Source organism: Aulonocara stuartgranti (genome assembly GCF_965226115.1).
Source record: "Aulonocara stuartgranti genome assembly, chromosome: 18".
NCBI classification, from domain to species: domain Eukaryota; kingdom Metazoa; phylum Chordata; class Actinopteri; order Cichliformes; family Cichlidae; genus Aulonocara; species Aulonocara stuartgranti.
In genome coordinates, this window is record NC_138954.1 from 2,544,856 (window position 1) to 2,563,382 (window position 18,527).

The 18,527-nt window shown below is 45.1% G+C and overlaps 2 protein-coding genes across 2 annotated transcripts in view; one reads left to right on the plus strand and one right to left on the minus strand.

Annotated features, from left to right (window-relative positions):
* The window catches only part of LOC309693974 (immunoglobulin lambda-1 light chain-like), a 255,987-nt gene extending 248,725 nt beyond the window's left edge, over window positions 1–7,262 (minus strand). The window contains exon 1 of the mRNA XM_082513666.1: window positions 6,647–7,262. The gene's annotated coding sequence lies outside the window, so the exon portion shown is untranslated. The remainder of the gene's footprint in view (window positions 1–6,646) is intronic.
* The window catches only part of LOC309693966 (immunoglobulin lambda-1 light chain-like), a 99,729-nt gene that overhangs the window by 57,884 nt on the left and 23,318 nt on the right, over window positions 1–18,527 (plus strand). The window lies entirely within an intron of this gene.

An 18,527-nucleotide genomic window follows, 5' to 3' on the forward strand; every position in this document is an offset into this window, starting at 1 on the left:
AGACGGGCTGTGTGGGTTTCTGCTCTGCAGCCTCCACACCGTTAGCTGTGGCTTTCACTTTAATAACACAATGACAGTTACAAGCAGGAACTCTGCTTCAAGAATGATTCCAGGAAGGATCTGTGTTCTTCACCTGTGAGAGAAACAGCTCAAATCCTCAACTCACAGCTGACAAATGAACTTTAATGGAATCAAAGGAGAGACCATGAAGCCCCTGCAGTCTGCTCAGCTCCCATTTTATTACCTGAGCTGAGTTTTTCATTCTGGATATCACACACGTAAGAACAGATCAAGTCTGAACAGCAAATGTTGGAGAATCATTTTGAAGTCTTGCTAAATGTCGTTATTATTACAAAAACTACTGAATGATTCAGAAAATCCTTTCCAACAAGCAGAAATATGCAAACAAAGTAGAAACAAGGCAACATGAGTCATTCAGATGCAGATAACATATTCTCCTTATTGTGAAGAACACAGTCATGAAATCTTTCTGTGTGTCATTCATTGAGTTGAAGTGCCTAATAGAAGAGGAAGAGCAGCAATAATCAATGATAGCTGAGACATTGAGAACATGGCTGTATGCCTGCTATCATAACAGCAAACAAAGCACACAAACAGCAAACACACAATAATGTGCTCGCAGCTTGTTGTGTGTTGTGTCATTTTTGACATTTCATGAAGTCACAAAAATGTGTGCGACTCATTAAAGGAGTGTGTACGTGTCAGTCAGTGCTCTGTATTCATGTGTTCACCTCATTAAAGTCACTCAGACACTTTTCTCCTCCAAACTTACAGCACAGCTTCATATTTCACTGACTGATTCTTTCATTACATCCATTAAGGGTCACACAGTGAAATTAGTGCAAACTTACAAATGTGTTGCAACAATTTTGGCCTCCAAACTGAACTTTGAGACAAACAGTGAAGCTGTGAGCAAAAAGAGGCTCCAGTGTGTGTCATGGTGGAGGAAACTGTTGTATTCCCACATTCAAAACATGCTGATCTTATTGGATTTGTCCCTCAAAGTCTTTTTCCTCCTTTTTCTCTTCATCCAAATGTTCTAGCAGGCTGACTGTGAGTCCCTGTTGAACCTGTACAGCAGAAAGTAACAGCAGTCAGCGGCCTCCACTTGACTTCATGACTTCAACGCCTCGCACAGTCACTTTCACTTTCTTCCTTCTGTCTTTTAGTCCTAAAATGTAGAACAACACCAGATCCAAATATTTGTGTCCTTCACTCACATCTTCAAATGATCCCTTCCATATCAGAGATGATACAAAGGCAACATTTGTCTTATTTCTCTTTCAGGAATCAAAAAGTACTTTTGTACTGTTGTGTAAATGTGTGTGTAAAGGTGGATGACTGCCTGCTGCAGATGAAATCTAACCATGGGTACAAATAAATGAAGCTGACGTGAAACACAGCCCTGTTTTTATTACTGTTTATAGATATTAGAATTGATGATCATCATTTTAATGATTCTTAAAAAGGCTTTAATGAATCCTTCAGTCTGAAACCAACTTGGAACAAAACACATTAGAAGATGTGGGAAAGAACCACAGTGTGCACATATTTAAACACACAACAGAACCACAGTGTGCACATATTTAAACACACAACAGAACCACATGTGTTTGTTTCAAATAAGATTTTTACTCTAAATGTTGTTAAATATGATTTAGTTTTTTTAACTACTTTGTGTGCAATTTATGAACTTTTAAAATATTTAACCATATTATTTTTTTAGATTTTTCTATTTATTTGTAGTTTAGTTATATTTAGTGTTTTCATCACAGCTGTTAAACCACAGATAACAGTGTGTGTTAGTAAATTCACAGCAACATGAATGTTTCTGAGTGTTTGTGCATCATGTGACCCAGATTTTTGGATCTGCTGTCAGATTGAAATGAAGACGATGAAACCACAGCAGCTTCAGCTGAGCTGTCAATCAGCAGCAGCAGTCTTATCTGTGGGCCGCAGGGGCTGATGGGAGCTTTGAGGACCTGTTAGAAACCACGTGGCCCTCGTCTGATCTCACAGCTCGTCCTTGTTTGGCCTCAGCTGCATCAGAGCGCCACTTCTCCCCAGGTTCACCAGAGGAAACACCACTGCACAAAATGCTTTTCCTCCCAGCTGCTGCTCTGTGCTGTCTGTGTTCAGGTGAGTGTTTCCAGCCAATCAGGAGCCAACAAAGTCAACCTGTAACAAACACTGTCACACTAACCTTCATCTATCTGTCTGTGTCTCTACAGCACTGGTTACCATGGCAGCAGAACAGCTGATTCAGGACGATTTAACATTGACCAGGAGAGTTGGAGAAAGTGTCTCCTTCAGCTGTGGAGGGATTAATAAGTGTGATTATGACTGGATATACTGGTACCAGAAGAAAGAAAATGAAACATTCAGAGTGATTCTTGATATTGATAAGAGCAGTGGTTACATACAGAAAGGTTACGGTCATCCTCAGAAAGATGATTTCTCATCCATGAATAAACAGAACAGCTGTGAGTTGAAGATAGAGAAAGTTAAATCCGATCATTCAGCCACCTACTACTGCTCCTGTGTTAAAGTTGATACCCACAGTGAGAAATGATCCCTGCAGCCTGAACAAAAACCAACAGATGAACAGATGTCAAACAGTGTCTGTGACAGGAAGAGAGCAGTAAACCACAGCCCAGCTTCACATGTTTCACCTCCATCTCAGAGTCACAAACATACTGAGCTCAGGGACCGTTTTTATTTACTGCTGTCAGAAATTCAATTCGATTTATTTCTGTTTAAACAGATTTTTCATCCTGTTTTAAGACAGAAACAAGAGGAACAGATGACATCAAACTTCCAAATGTAAACAAATGTATCCTCAGTCCCACAAAAACATTTATTCAAAGTGAAAGAAAAACAGATTGTGTCAAACTGAGTCAAAGTCCATCCCTCATTCACAGTGTTAATGTTCTCTTCATGAAAACTCTTCCAGCAGCACTTGTTGTTTAACACCTTTCAGTACATTTAACCAGACACTTGGACTGATGTCAGGTCAGGATTTTGTCCTTCTAGCAGCGGCTCGACTAAACACACAGATTTAACAAAAAGAGATTCCATGTAAAACACTTTCGTTCACCAGTTTTAACTCACATAACTTCACATTTCCTCAAATTGAATCTTAGTCATTTAATCACAGGAAGTTTCTGGGATTTTGTTCCAGTCCTCCTGACAGAAATGCTGGAACTGAATCAGGTTTTTAAGACTCTTTGTTGAATTTTGCTTCTTTCCATAAATACATAATAAATAAACTTGACTTTGCTTTCTTTAAAGTGTAATGTTTGTCTTTTTGTTCACTTCCTCACTGATGACCTGACGTTTTCTGCACTACAACCACATTAGTGTTCTTCTTCATGCCACCTTGTGAAGTATACTTATACCTAGTCCTTGTTTCAGCATCTTCAGAAGCTCCTTTGCTGTTGTTCTGGGACTGATTTGCACTTTTCAAAACAGAGTCTGTTCATTTACAGGAGACTGAACACACATTGACTTACAGACCTATACATAGTTTTCAGTGCTAGAAGTTGTATTTTCCTTTCCTACAAGGAGTAGTAGTTTTTTTCTTTAATTCAAATTACAAGGGGGGAAAACTGGCTTGATTTCCTGAGAACCATTGCTTATGATATGACGGCCATATTCAGTGTTTCCTCACAGGTTAGCTGCACAGAGAAAACCACAAAGCAAAAAAACGTAGCACACTTCTCACACGGCAGCGCCAAGGATGGTGTGTAATATAGTTATTAGACCATTCAAACTTACAGAGAATGGCAGCAACAGCCTTCACTGTTTTATAAGACACTAGTTCAGATCAGACCGATGAGCCACTCACTGTTGTCAGGTTGTGTTGTGAAAGGACAGCCTGTCACATCCTGCCTGTTCAGAGAACCTGTAATCAGAATCAGAATCAGAATCAGAATACTTTATTGATCCCTGGGGGAAATTATTTTTTGTTACAGTGCTCCATTTTAAACCAACATTAAGACAAGACAGACAATACGCTAACTAAGAATAGTACAATATATACATATATATACATACATACATACATAAGTCACTTATAAATAAATATTTGGAAAAGAAACATGTGTAGTTGTAGCAGCAAACAGTGTGTTAAGTGGATGTGTTGTACAGGGAGATGGCCACAGGCAGGAATGATTTCCTGTGTCGTTCAGTGGTGCTTTTCGGTAATCTCAGTCTCTCACTGAACGAGCTCCTGTGACTGACCAACATGTCATGGAGTGGGTGGGAGGTGTTATCCAACATTGTCTTTATCTTGGACAGCATCCGCCTCTCCGACACCACCTTGAGGGAGTCCAGCTCCATCCCCACAACATTGCTGGCCTTACGGATCAGTTTATTGAGTCTGTTGGCATCTGCGACCCTCAGCCTGCTCCCCCAGCATGCAACAGCATAGAGGATCGCACTGGCCACCACAGACTCATAGAAAATCCTCAGCATTTTCTGGCAGATGTTGAAGGACCTCAGTCGCCTCAAAAAATAGAGACGACTCTGGCCCTTCCTGTAAAGTGCTGTGGTGTTTTTAGCCCAGTCCAGTTTATTGTCAATGTGTACTCCAAGGTATTTATAGTCCTCCACAATGTCAACACTGACCCCCTGGATTGAAACAGGGGTCAAGTGTTTCCTGGTCTTCCTGAAGTCCACGATCAGTTCCTTGGTCTTTGCCACGTTGAGCTGCAGATGATTCTGCTCACACCACGTGACAAAGGAGTCGACCACAGCCCGGTACTCTGTCTCATCATCCCTGCTGATGCATCCAACCACCGCAGAGTCATCAGAAAACTTCTGAAGATGGAGGTCTCTGTGCAGTGGCTGAAGTCTGTGGTGTAGAGGGTGAAGAGGAAGGGGGAGAGGACAGTCCCCTGTGGTGCCCCTGTGTTGCTGATCACCTTGTCAGACACACACTGTGGGAGACGTACATATTGTGGTCTTCCTGTCAGGTAATCAACAATCCAGGACACCAGAGAAGCATCCACCTGCATCGCTGCTAACTTATCACCCAGGAGGGTCGGCCTGATGGTGTTGAAAGCACTGGAAAAGTCAAAAAACATGACCCTCACAGTGCTCGCCGGCTGGTCCAGATGGGTGTAGACACGATTGAGCAGGTAGATGATGGCGTCCTCTGTTCCGAGACGAGGCTGATAAGCGAACTGAAGGGGATCCAGATGTGGTCTTACTATGGGTCGCAGCTGGTCCAGGATGAGCCTTTCCAGGGTCTTCATGATGTGGGAGGTCAGTGCCACGGGCCTGTAATCCTGGGGGCCACTGGGACGAGGCGTCTTTGGTACAGGGACGAGGCATGATGTCTTCCACATCACCGGGACCCTCTGCAGACTCAGACTCAGCATAAACAGTTTATGAAAGACTCCACACAGCTGGGGGGCTCAGGCCTTGAGGACAAGGGGACTCACTCCGTCTGGTCCAGCAGACTTGCCTGAGTGAAGTCTCCTCATTTGCATCTCAACCTGGTATTGAGTGAAGGTGATGGGTGGGGGAGGGGTGTCAGGAATCTCACAGGAGGCAACATGTGAAGAGAGAGGCTGGCACAGTGGTGTGGCTCTGGATTCCAGGCTGACTGCAGGTGAGGTTGTGGGGGTGGGAGCAGACACTGTGGTGTCGAATCTATTGAAAAACAGATTCAACTCGTCGGCTCTATTCTCACCTCCCTCAGCTCCCCTGCTGTTGGTTGGCCTGAATCCAGTGATGGTCTTCATGCCCCTCCACACCTCTCTCATGCTGTTCTGCTGGAGTTTCCACTCCAGCTTCCTCCTGTAATTGTCCTTAGCCTCTCTGATCTTGTCCTTTAGTAACACCTGGACCTTCCTCACCTCCTCTTTGTTGCCCCCTCTGAAAGCCCTCTTCTTGTTGTTGAGGAGGGCTTTGATGTCCTTAGTCACCCACGGCTTGTTATTTGGGTAACAATGAACAGTCTGAGCTGGAACAATGGAGTCGGTGCAGAAAGTTATGTAGTCTGTGATACACTCAGTAAGCCCATTGATGTCCTCGGCGTGAGGCTCACAGAGTGTTTCCCAGTCGGTCACCTCGAAACAGCCCTGTAGTTCCGCTATTGCCTCCTCTGACCACCTCCTAACAGTCCTGGTGGTCACAGGTTCCCTCCTCACAATTGGCACATAGCGGGGGGTGAGGTGAATCAGGTTATGATCTGACCTACCAAGTGGGGGGAGGGAGGAGGAGCTGTATGCATCCTTGACGTTAGCATACAGTAAGTCTAAAGTTTTCTCTCCCCTGGTGGGACAGTCCACATATTGTTTGAATGTTGGTAGTGTATTGTCCAGTGATACATGGTTGAAGTCACCCGAGATCACAATAAAGGCACTCGGGTGCTGAGTCTGTAGCCGAGCTATGGCAGAGTGGATAGTGTCACATGCAGCTGTGGGGTTAGCAGAGGGGGGAACATAAACAGCCACCAAGATGACGTGAGAGAATTCCCTGGGTAAATAATACGGCCTGAGTCCAACAGCACACAGTTCAGTGTCCGAGCAACAAATCCTTTCTTTGATTGTTATGTTGGCAGGGTTACACCACCGGTTGTTAACTAAAACAGCAAGCCCACCTCCTTTACGCTTACCGCTAGCGATGCTGTCCCTGTCCGCCCGAACAGTGTGGAAGCCTTCCACGGAAGCATTCTCATCGGGAATGACCTGGTGCAGCCATGATTCGGTGAAACACATCAGGCTACACTCTCGGTATTCCCTCTGACTCCGTACCAGTGCTGAGAGCTCGTCGATTTTACTTGCCAACGATCGCACATTTCCCATCACGATAGACGGCAGACACGGTTTAAACCTCCTCCTCGCTTCGAGCCTCCGCTGTCTCACCGTCACCTTTTTTCTTCTCTTCTGTCCTTGACCTCTGCATCCCCGATGTGTTTTCCTCCAAATTTCAGCTGGTACTTCTGCGGGCACTTCTGCGGGCCTGGCCAGCGAGCCGGCCGGCATCAGGGCGATCAGCTGATCTCTGGAGTAAACAGTCCGTGCGTGTAGGAGATGTGCCGCGGTCCCGTTCCATGATAAAAGTAACAGTTCCACGGCCACCAGAAGAACAAAAACTCTCTCAATCCACATGATTGAGTAAGAGATAGAAAACGGAGGAAAATACAAGTCAGAAAAAAAAAAAGAATACGTAAGAAAAAAGAGCTAAACTAAGAGAAAAGCAGGAGCGACTGTAACAGGCTGCACGCTGGTTGGCGCATGCGCACTTGTCTATTATTATCACATGAACTATTACAGTGGAGCCTGAACCCACAGTGGGTGGAGCTCCGTATTTCATTAGGAATGATGTGTGCTGCTCGTCATGATAATTGTTTTTAATCATAAAAGGTGATATTGTACAAGAGAGTAATGGAACAGGAGCGCTGAGGCTTCAGAATTTATCTCTGAATCCTCTTTTTGTAAGATTTCTTCAGCATTAAAGTAATCCAGTGACAGCTGTCAGTGTTTCCATGGCTACACAGCAAGCAGTAACTGTTGATGGTTAATTCAACAAACTGAACTGTAAACAAATACAGTTTAAAACAGCGCTTATGTGTAACTGTCCATCAACGTGACCAATCACATTAAAACCCTCTTCCTCTGGCTCCGTCCTCCTAACAGTCAAAAGGCAGGTGATTAAACTCCAATCGCATTCAAACTAATGACTGTAAAACATGAACGACCTGACAGCTTCCCCCAAAAATGAAGTCAAAACATCTCTATCGCCCCCTGGAGTCTGGGTGCAGGTTTCCTTCCTCCTGAGTTTGACTCTAATTACTAGGGGTGCAACGATACTCATATCGATATTGAACCGTTCGATACAGTGCTTTTGGTTCGGTACGCAGATGTATCGAACAATACAAAATTTTTAATTTATTTTATCAACTTTTCTTCTGACGATTCTGTCTGTGTTGAGAGCTCAGTGAATCTGCGCTCGACTACTCCGCCTAGGCTGCACTGTCGAGTGCAGATCCACTGAGCACAGCGCAAGCTAGCAAGACAGAAGCTAAGCTCGTTGCAACATGGCAAACGAACCTCCCCCACCCTCACTCAGATCTGGTGTTTGGAACTATTTTGGTCTTCATATTAAGTATGACCCTGAAGCGTCATGGACAAAAGTAAAACAGTATGTCAGATGTGCCACGCAATGCTCAATTACATGGGTGGGAACTAGTGCGTTAGTGCAGTTTGCTCGTTAACATGTTGCCGTCCAGCCCCACGCACGGGGCGATCCGCGGTAGCTCGTTAACGGAGATTTGCCGTGTTGTGGCGTTAACGTCATTTCAACGAGATTAACGCTGACAGCACGAGTGGGAACAAAATTAATATGACTGCACATTTACGCCGACATCATCCTAGTGCAAAGACAAGTGGAAGCAGACAAAAACAACAAGCACGCATGCTACAAACTTTACCCGAGTCATTTAGACAGCCGTTAGCACAGGATTCTCCTTATGGGGACCTGATATGTTTAATATGCTGCTGAGAATATAGCCCAGAAGAAGCGTATAGTATAGCTTTTATTTTGGAAAGAGACATTTCTCTGTAATAAACTCTCTTTTCCAAAGATGAGTGATTCCTCAATCAGATAGATTTATTTTTTTTATTACTTTGTTGTTTCAGCAACATTAAATTTAAAAACTGTACTTTTGAGTTAAAATATATATTTATAATTTTAATAAATGACAAATTAAAAAAGCATGAAAATTTTTTTGTATCGAAAAAATATCGAACCGTGACACCAAAGTATCGAACGAACCGTGAGTTTTGTGTATCATTGCACCGCTACTAATTACGTTAGTTAGTTAATGCTGTTAAACTGGGTGCAGCGTCACCCAGTTTAACAGCATTATCGTTTAACAGTCGGGTCCTTCCGTCTAACTGACAGAAGGACTCGAGGCACCGACACACTTTGTCGGTAAGTTAAATTTTTGTTTGTAAGCTAATCAGTAACTAACATCATTAGCTAGCTAAGATGATGACAGTCATGTTTGTTAGCTAATCTGTGCACATGAGTGAATTTACCCTGACTAAAGAAATCACTGTGAGCCTGAATGCTGATTAAAGTCAATGCTGTAGTTCAGACATTAGCTCTGCTGCTCGGACTGAACTGAACTGAAGGATGTTCAGACCTGCAGCTGAAGATGAGGCACTGAAACGTTTATATGAGAAACAGAAAAGTCGAAGAGGCTCTTCAACTGGTGGGGGAGGTTGTCACATCTTGCAGGAGCTTTCCTCTCTTCAGGAACTCTCTCTGCAGGAGGGGGAGATACAGGAGGGGTGGAGGAAGATCTCAGCCTGGGCGTCTATTGTCTTGTGTAGTCTGGAAGATGAGTGGATGATGGGGTGGGTGCAGTTTTCTCTGTGGTGGGGTGAGGTGGGCTGTCCCGGGCTCTGTGGGGCCAGGCGGCGCTGCTGCACTGGGCCCCAGTCCGGATGGGCCTGGGTCCCCTTTCCATGACGGGTTGCGGAGTATGGGGGTGCCTACTGGGGTCAGCAGGGGAGCTGGCCCCAGGGAGGGGTCACTTGCCCCTCCCTTCCTTCCCTCCCCATCTCCAGCTGCCTCCCTCTTCCGGCTCCACCACAATCACCCACACATGCAGGGCCTTGGGGTAAAGCTGTGTCACCAGGGTGCAGGGGAGGCTACCCCCCCCCCCCCCCCCCCCTCTGTCCCCTTCTGGCTGCCTCTGCCTCAATTTTATCCCACAACTTAGACATTCACATTACTCACACTCTCATTACACATACATATAGGATCTTGGGGGTGGGCACAATCACGGACTCCAAAAGACCATCAGGGTGTACACCTCACCCCTGGCGTCGTTGCCCACCTCTCAATTTTAAATACACGTAGACATTGAGGGCTAGCAGGAGGGACTATGCGCTTACCTGCTGCTCTCTGGCAGGTAGCTCCATGCCCTCCTGGGTTTTAAATGCACCTTAGAACACACATGCATCAACACTACAATGAGCGGGTGGAGGGAGGTTTGGAGTCTTCTCTCACCCCCGTTCTCTGCGACCTGCTGGAGCGGGGGGGCTAGGAGGAGGAGTTGGCCGTCCGACTGCGGTCTGGAGTGTGGGGCCTCCCTGCTGCTGCGGAGTCGGGGCAGTCTGCCTCTCCCCACAGCAGGGAAAAGGGTAACACCACCTGGGATAATATATATTTTAAATATGTAACTTTCTACAGGACTGAATATAACATCATTATGTAAAAGTCCAGAGTCTCTGTGCTTCATCTGAGGATGATGTGAAAACTTCTAACATCACACAAAGTAAAGGTCTCTATCACACTGCTCATGAAATGCAGATTTGTCCATCTTCTATTTTGGGCGTCTAGTGGAGGTCTGAAGATTTCCCTCTGAGGAAGCTGCTGGTGAAGATTGCGAGTTCTGCTTGATCCCTGCGGTGACCTTCAGTTCCTGATGTTTCTGAAATGACACATCAGGAGTCTTCCTCCATGGGTCAACAGAAGCTGTGATAAATGAAAGGGAGGACATTTCTCAAACCTCTGGACCCAGGAAACCCAGCTTGGTCCTCATGGTCACGTTCACTTGTTGCTCCCCAGGGTGAATGTAGCTGTTGATAATGATGTGGACTTTGGACTCTGTTATTAAATGAAAAGAACAAACTACACTTCTATCAAACCTTTTGTCAGTGTGCTTTATTTCATTTAAACTTTCCATGTTAGCAGGCTGTAGAGCGCTCTGTGTGAACTGAATCTAAAACTGTTTAAATCCATATAATTCAGATACTAACAGTAACTCTGGGTCTCTGTGGAGTCTGCTGCTGATGTCATCTCTGTCTAAAACAGGATAAGAAAAAATGAGACCTGTGGAATCATTGAAGCATAAAGACTACGGGAGTAACAGGTGTGCAGCATCGCTAACTAGCAACAACCCTCTAATACCGTGTGGCTAATCTAGCTAATGATCGCTTACAGTTACAATGACAGAGATGACATTTTGTATAAAAACTGCGAAAACTGTTTCACAGGTTGTTGATCCTGTCGTGTTCTTTGTGTGTTTGGCAGCCATCATGAAGCTGTACGTGTCCATCACTGCTGTCAGTGTGAGAGCAGGACTTCTGTGTATTCTGGCTATCAAACAGCTCTACAGAGCACACTGTTTGTTCTTTAAAACATTTATTTAATCACAGCTCAGTGGCCGTGATATCACCACTGTTCTCTGTAGTTCCACTTTTACATCACAGTATTTTACCTTAGATGTCAGGTTGTGTTTTTGTGCCAGCAAACATTTTAAAACTGTTCTGACTTCAGTTCTTCTCAGACTGAACCATCAGGAGGATTCATACCTGCAACACCTGGAACCAGTCAGCTGGAGGCAGCAGCAGTTTGTCTCAGAACAACTTTATGAACAAAAAAAAGTAATCTCAGAGAGATAGATACTGTTACGTTCCCCCCGAAGGGGTCTAGGCATGTGAGAGAGGGGACCAGTAACAAATGAGTCCGGAATCGGAATGAAAAAGGAAAACAAACAGAGTTGTTCTGCATCAATAAAACTTTATTACAAAATGGTACAGGTTAACATTAACTTAAAGGGCCGGCAACGCCGTCTTACCAATAACGCCAAAGAAACAAAGAAAACGCTCGCAGCCACGAAAGGCAGGAGGACTACCAAACAAACACAATAAAAAAGGAGGCACTTCCCACACTTCCTACCCTACTCCCCACCACGGGGAGACACTCTCAGGGCCCACAAGCCCGTCTGCTCACTGGTCAGAAAGAGGCTGTCTGTCCAAAATCTAGCACAGAACCACGTAGCGCCACCGAGGAAAAAGCCACCCTGCTCACAGCTCATCCCCAGTTTAAATAGCCTCAGAGGATGATTGCTGACTGGAGTCAGGTGGCAAACGAGGCTAATCAGCAGCAGCTGTGTCCTGGGGAGAGAGGAGAGTGAGAGAGACAGAGAGGGGTAGGAGTGGCAAGAGGGGTGGAGGCGGGGAGAGTGGGAAAACACCACGCCCACACAAGGGCAGTATCAGGAGGCCCAGCTAGGGCCGTAACACCCCCTCCCATAAATACAAACCAGTGGTTTGTCATAGAACGTCCTACCCAGCTTTTAAACATATCACCTACCATCCACCATAATAACGGTTAGGCATACCCTGCCGAATCTGCCAAGACCTTTTTGATGGGTTGAAAACACTGCACGGGGTTGGCTCAAGTCCCTCAACATAGTGTCCCAAATGACAGCCAAATGTTTTTTGAGCCATCACATATGGAGAACCCATCAGGCAGCTAGAAGGCCTTACAGCAACACTTCTCTGACGCTTCTTCGCTAGGTCATGGCAAAAGGCATGCTGGTTAGCCAGAGGTGCAGGTTGAAATGGTTGTGTCACACACAATCTATCACACTGTAGGTCATCTGGACCCGAGAGACCGTCATCAGGTGGCAGATTACAATTAGTTGATCTCTGACAGTGACCAAATGACACCACTGAGCAATTATGCTCCAACTGTTGCCTAGGACTGGCAACTTTGTCGGTTTGTGAACCACAGTTCACTCTTTTGAAAGCAGATCGATTTTGCTTTGAGTTTGCTTTCAAACAGTGAGCAACCAGGTGGCCAGGTTTGTGGCAGAAGAAACAGAGCTTTGTTTTGGCTCTTGAAACCACGCCTGTATCGGCTTTGTTAGCTGGCACACTCCTAACTCTCAAGACTGACTGTTTCTGTTTGTAGGCTCCACAATTTGCTATTAAATGGCCAGACTTTAAACAAAAAAAACACTTTCGTTTCACACTGGAATGGGACACAAGTACCTCACCCTTTCGGTACTGTGTAGCTGGCACCTCGCTAGCCTTCACTGGGGCATCGCGCCGGTCATACCTACTGACACTGGTTTTATGGACGAGCGCGAACTCATCATTAAACACGGCAATATCAAACGTAGCCATCAACTCTAAAAACAAAAAACTACCTGAGGCTAACAATAACAACAAAGAAGCACCACCTCCAATACACAAATGAGAAAACAGGCGGGAAAAGTGTGGCCAGAGGTTAACCAATAAATAAAAGTACCGCCGACCCTCTCCCCAGACCTGCCTACTAAAATCTTAGCCTAGTTAGCTTCTGGAGTGTACCAGGCTCGAGGCAACTTTAAAGGCTAAGCATCAAGTGCACAAAGCACCGACAAGCCTACCCCCGACAGGGAACTAATCCCCACCCGGGATTACTCCGAAAATAATAAAGGAAAAATAAAAAATGAGTGCCTGAAGGAGGAGCTTACGCTCAGCTAGACACTCCCCTTTGCTAACTGGAGAGAGAGCGCAGCAGATACCATACAACTAAACAAGCCACCGGCAAACAACTCACTAAAACTCAATTGTTGTTCCTTCCATTCATATCCCGGACGAGCCCCCACATTGTTACGTTCCCCCCGAAGGGGTCTAGGCATGTGAGAGAGGGGACCAGTAACAAATGAGTCCGGAATCGGAATGAAAAAGGAAAACAAACAGAGTTGTTCTGCATCAATAAAACTTTATTACAAAATGGTACAGGTTAACATTAACTTAAAGGGCCGGCAACGCCGTCTTACCAATAACGCCAAAGAAACAAAGAAAACGCTCGCAGCCACGAAAGGCAGGAGGACTACCAAACAAACACAATAAAAAAGGAGGCACTTCCCACACTTCCTACCCTACTCCCCACCACGGGGAGACACTCTCAGGTAGTGATGGGACGTTCTGTATCGAGGCTTCGAAGCGTGTGTCGAGTAATGGAGGGGGCGTTTCCGCGAAGCGCGTATCGAGGCTTGCTTCATTTATGGGAGGAGCTGAAAATGATGACGTCCGAAGCCTCGCTGCCCGGCTGTACCACGTGACTGGTTCAGGAAGCGGTTCGAACTTTGCCGCGAGATATGACAGCGATATAAACCCTCAGACTTCATTCAAAATGTGGGTGTTTGATGGAGAGTTGCGGTTAGTGAGAGTTAGAGACCGTTTGGAGAGAGTTAGAGACAGTTTAGAAAAAAAAGAAATCGCCTACGACCTGCCACAGTGGAGAAACTGTTGTTTTTAAATAAAAACCAATGATGTGTCCCCTAAACACTAATCACTGTCCTTGCCTCAATGTTACAAAAGCACAACCACTGTCCACACCTCACCTCACAGTATATGATCATTTCCATTTTAAGCATTTCCAAATAATCATTTCCCATACTGCCAGTATAAATATACACAGTATACTGCCATCACTACAATATACATGTTTTACACACTCCTTTTGTTGTTGACATTTACAGGCTGTGTGCAAAATGCCACACTCTTCAAATTCATGCCAGCTATTATTTTTACGTCCAGTAGGTGTCCTGCTAGAGCAAATGAAGCTTCAAGAAGCTTCGCGTTGGGGTGAACCAATTGGATGAAAAGCTTCAGTGCTTCATGAGGCTTCATCTGCCCATCACTACTCTCAGGGCCCACAAGCCCGTCTGCTCACTGGTCAGAAAGAGGCTGTCTGTCCAAAATCTAGCACAGAACCACGTAGAGCCACCGAGGAAAAAGCCACCCTGCTCACAGCTCATCCCCAGTTTAAATAGCCTCAGAGGATGATTGCTGACTGGAGTCAGGTGGCAAACGAGGCTAATCAGCAGCAGCTGTGTCCTGGGGAGAGAGGAGAGTGAGAGAGACAGAGAGGGGTAGGAGTGGCAAGAGGGGTGGAGGCGGGGAGAGTGGGAAAACACCACGCCCACACAAGGGCAGTATCAGGAGGCCCAGCTAGGGCCATAACAGATACCAACCTCTCAACATGGATTCAAACCAATAACCTTCATCTGATCGACCTTTCAGGCTACACCTGTTATTTGTAGCTGTCCACTGTAACACAGCAGGCTGAAACTGACTCTGATCCACAAAGCAGGACCTCTGCTAACTGGAATGCAGCCGTCATTATCACACCTGTATTTTTCCTCCTGTGAACTAAAGACATCTGCTGTGGAAGAGGTCTGTCTGTGTCCCACATGTCTGTCTGTGACTCTCAGGTGCATCACTGTTTACAGGATCACAAGGATCCACCTGACAGCAAGAACACAGGAGATGGAGGCGAATCCATCAGCAAACCATCTAAAAATCCTTTGTGAGAAAGACGTCTTCTACAGCTATAAATGCACACTGTAACGTGTACGTCATCACTGATATGTATCAGCTGCTTGCTGTGGTGGATGTTCTGACACACAGTAATCTGCTGCCCTTAAACGATCTTGATATATAACTTTGAATGTAATTTAGGAAAGTTTGAGCAGCATTGTCACAGCCACACTGTGCTGCTAACTTTAAATGACTGTCAGGTGATTTGTGACAGAAGGACAGCAGCAGAGTGAAAGGAAGGTTTACAGGATGTTGGTGAGAGCTGCTGTGATGTCAGGTTTGGATCCTGTGGCTCTGAAAAAAAGACAGGAGGCCGAACGGAAGATGTTCAGACTTTCACTGGACAAGATTAGAAATGAGTTCATCAGAGACAAAGTCAGAGAGGCTGACATCCTAATCTTTCCTGGGAATAACACTCCAGGAAATATAAATCTAATAAACTAATAGTTCATAAAGGACACAGACTCATTACTGTAAGATTAATTATTTAATAGTTTAATTGATAAATCAAAAAATGCTGGAGCTGCAACATGTTAACATGTAGTTAACAGTTTAAAATTGAGGCTCTCATATTAACAGCTAACTTTCTATGCTGTGCTGATTTATTTGTCACAGTCTTGGTCATTTATTTTGAACTTTTTTGTGGAGGTTAAACTTTCTGTTATAAATTTACCTGTATGTGTATTTTAAATATGATCTGTGTCATTAAATGCAACAGTTTCAAATCCACCTTGAAGGCTGAGTTCTTGTTCTGAAAGATGAGGATGTGTAACTGTGACACTAGAAGAGGTGTGGATCTAATTCTCTGAACTTCCTCTAAACTTATATTTTATGTGACAGTAACTTTGTATTTTCTGTTAACAGCACCAGGAGCCACTGGGATGATGTCCATTAGCTTGGATATTCTCTTCTGCCGAGACTTCTGCTGCCGTCCTTCCTCCATACCTGACAAAGACGACTGACTGTTGTGTTCTTTCTCAATCCAAGTGTCCACATTATTCATCTCATCAACACAGAGATTTTTAAGGAGAACATCCCACAGATGATGTTCCCACATGCTGGGATTGTTGTGTGTGACCCTGGTTGGACATCCACAGAGAAAGGTGAGTGTTATTATCTTTATTATCATATCACCACCAACATCTGGTTTTTGTGATCATTAAAATCTTCTAAAGTGTTTCAGTTACAGTGAGAACATTTGCACTAATACTGAACCATTCATTAAAATCTTTTACATACAAAACATTTTTACGGAGCAGGTCGCTATGATCAGCCAGCAAGACGCTAAGCCGACCGGGAGATGAAGGCTGTCGTGAGGTGACCAAGGGTCCATCCCAGAGCTGATTGGCCGCCCCACACTTTCCACAGAGGTGGAGGCCAACCCAACCTAATATCCAGAGCTGTGAATGCCCTATCCACCTCAAAAAGTATGTGCTGGTTTAGGTAGCAGCCTGCGGAGTAGAGGATGGACTCAGCCTCAAAGTCCTCCTGATAGCTGTCCTCCAGTAGCCCCTGGCTGGCGAGAGAGGGAGCTGGCTACCCAGCATATTGAGGACACTCTGCCATTGCCTGTGAGGCATCCACCTTCCCTACATTAGCCTTAGGCATGTCGGGAAGTGGTTGGCTGGTACGCTTAGATTAAATAAAGCGAGCACGAGCCTCTCTGGTATGTGCTGGCAATATGAAACAGTCTATGCAGGACTGCAGAGCTTCCCTTCTCTGCTTGGCATGTTCCCAGCAGCGAGCATGGAGAGGGCACCGAGCACGAACTCGTGAGACTGTGAGAACAGCTCCATGTCCACCAGAGAACTCCCACACACTGAGCAGGTGATCCACAGCGGATCCACTGGATACGTGAACCTGCGAGGCCACGAGCAATATTCCAGGGGAACGCTGGCTGCAGGACCCTCGGCAAGCACCGAGTGTGCGACCTGCAGCTAGTCACCGCAGGAGCTTTTCCATTGTGGATCGGGGCAACAGAAACTTGGGAGGCTGCTGACAAAGGCTCCCCATCACAAAGGTAACGAACACACCCCAGCCACACACAGTAATTCAATTCAATTTTATTCATATAGTGCCAAATCACAACAAAAGTTGCCTCAAGGCGCCTTATAGATAATGTAAAAAGTGGAGATCCAACGATCACCAGTTTCACATCTGCACAGCTGATTTATAGTTAAGCTGGTCTGTAGAGTTCACATGGAGCCGGTGTGGGTGAGGGGACTCGCCCAGCTCTAATGCCCAAAGTCCAGGTGTTGTCCCTCTGTCCACTGACAAGAAACAAAGAGCTGAGTAGCCTTGCAGGTCAAATCCTACCAGTCCCCTCAGTATGACAGCTCCCCCCTAGATCGTGGAACTTGTTAGTAACAGGGTTGATGTCAGAGGCCTGAACAGTCAGCCCCAAGGGAGAGTTATATTTAAAGGCCCGGAGTAACCTCTAAGAGCTGTTTACAATAAAATGATTAATATTCTTATATTTACCTTTACTGTTTCACAAAGGTTTAAAAAGGGTATGTCCACAATTTAGACTGTAATTACAGGATATTTTACTTTATTTGGCAGGAGAGAAGCAGAGGCAGAATTAAATGATAATAACAGTCACAGAATAATAAGCAAATCACATCAATCATACTTATCTCATTAACCTACTCTGAGCTAATGCTGATTTTAAAGGATGAGAGAGGTTGGAGGAGAGAATGAGCTGATCTTGTGCTGAATTTTGTTTCATCTCAGTGTTTTGTGCTAATGGAAACAATCCAACAGGAAAGCAGGAATCCTTGAATATTCGATACTTCAGGAAAACAGCGAGACCCCAGATCTTCTCAGTGTTGGGAGAAGCTGCAATCCACCAGTAGAATGATGGGAGTCCAAAGAGATGGATGGAGCCAAATCCAATGTCTATGTCCACTGTCTGGGCAGCTGCTTGATGTCTCTGGTGTCTCTGCCAGAATTTCCAAAGGTGAATTTCTGGTATCCGATCATCTGAACTGCTCATCACACAGAACTGCTGGAAACAGAACCTGAACATCTCTGAGGCTCCAATTTATGCTCTGATAAGTGCTCACTCACCCCACCTCTCCTCCCTCTGGTAGGTCGTCACCAATCACTGTGTTTACAGAAGATCAGCAGTTATTTTACTTACTACATTTATTATTTAACATATAGATCAGGATCATACTTTGATTATAACTTTGATGAAAAATAAAGTTGATTTACTACGAGCACATGGGGAAAAAGCTCTTTTCTTACAGTGATGCCACAAATCTGGGTCTAACACATGAGGCTGGATGTTAAATCCTTTTACCCCCTCAAAGATGTGATGACAGGGGAAAGTGAAGGAGACTTCAGCCTCTCTCACTTTTCTTCCATCAGAAACTT